Genomic DNA, 619 nt, shown 5'->3' with positions numbered 1-619 from the left:
ATCGGTAAACGTTTGAAATAGATGTTGGGTACCACCGTTGGGCCGACGTTTCTTAGAGGTTGTAAATATTATGTATGATTATAGACGTTGTCGCAACATCACAGTACTCTGTTGGCCCGACGTCGGTATAAACGTGAAATTTACAACTTCTAACCAACGTCGGCCCCACTGTTGTCACCAACCTCCACTAACGTTTACCGACGTCGGATATCATATATCGTATAATCACATCTTAATTACAACCTCTAACCAACGTCGGACCAATGGTTTGAACCAACCTCCATTCCAAACGTTTACCGACGTCGGGCCAACAACGTACTGTGACGTTGAGACAACGTCAACGTCTACAACCACATTTAATATTTACAACCTCTGGCCAACGTCGGCCCAACGGTGGTAACCAACCATCTTTTTAGTAGTTTGCCGACGTCGGGCCAGTAACAAATCGTGACGTTGTACCAACGTCCGTAGTCAGACTGAATATTTACGACGGCTTACGAACGTTTGGACGACATCGGAAAATCAACAAACATATTCATACGCTGGGCCAACGTGAAAATCCAATGTTGGCTTGACGTTACCTCTCAGACCAAATTTTGCAACCAAACACCAACGTCGT

This window comes from Anneissia japonica, unplaced genomic scaffold (assembly GCF_011630105.1).
Source record: "Anneissia japonica isolate Jap-2015-1 unplaced genomic scaffold, ASM1163010v1 scaffold1065_len1792383_cov172, whole genome shotgun sequence".
In the NCBI taxonomy this organism is placed as follows: Eukaryota; Metazoa; Echinodermata; class Crinoidea; order Comatulida; family Comatulidae; genus Anneissia; species Anneissia japonica.
Note: the sequence above shows the minus strand (reverse complement) of the source record.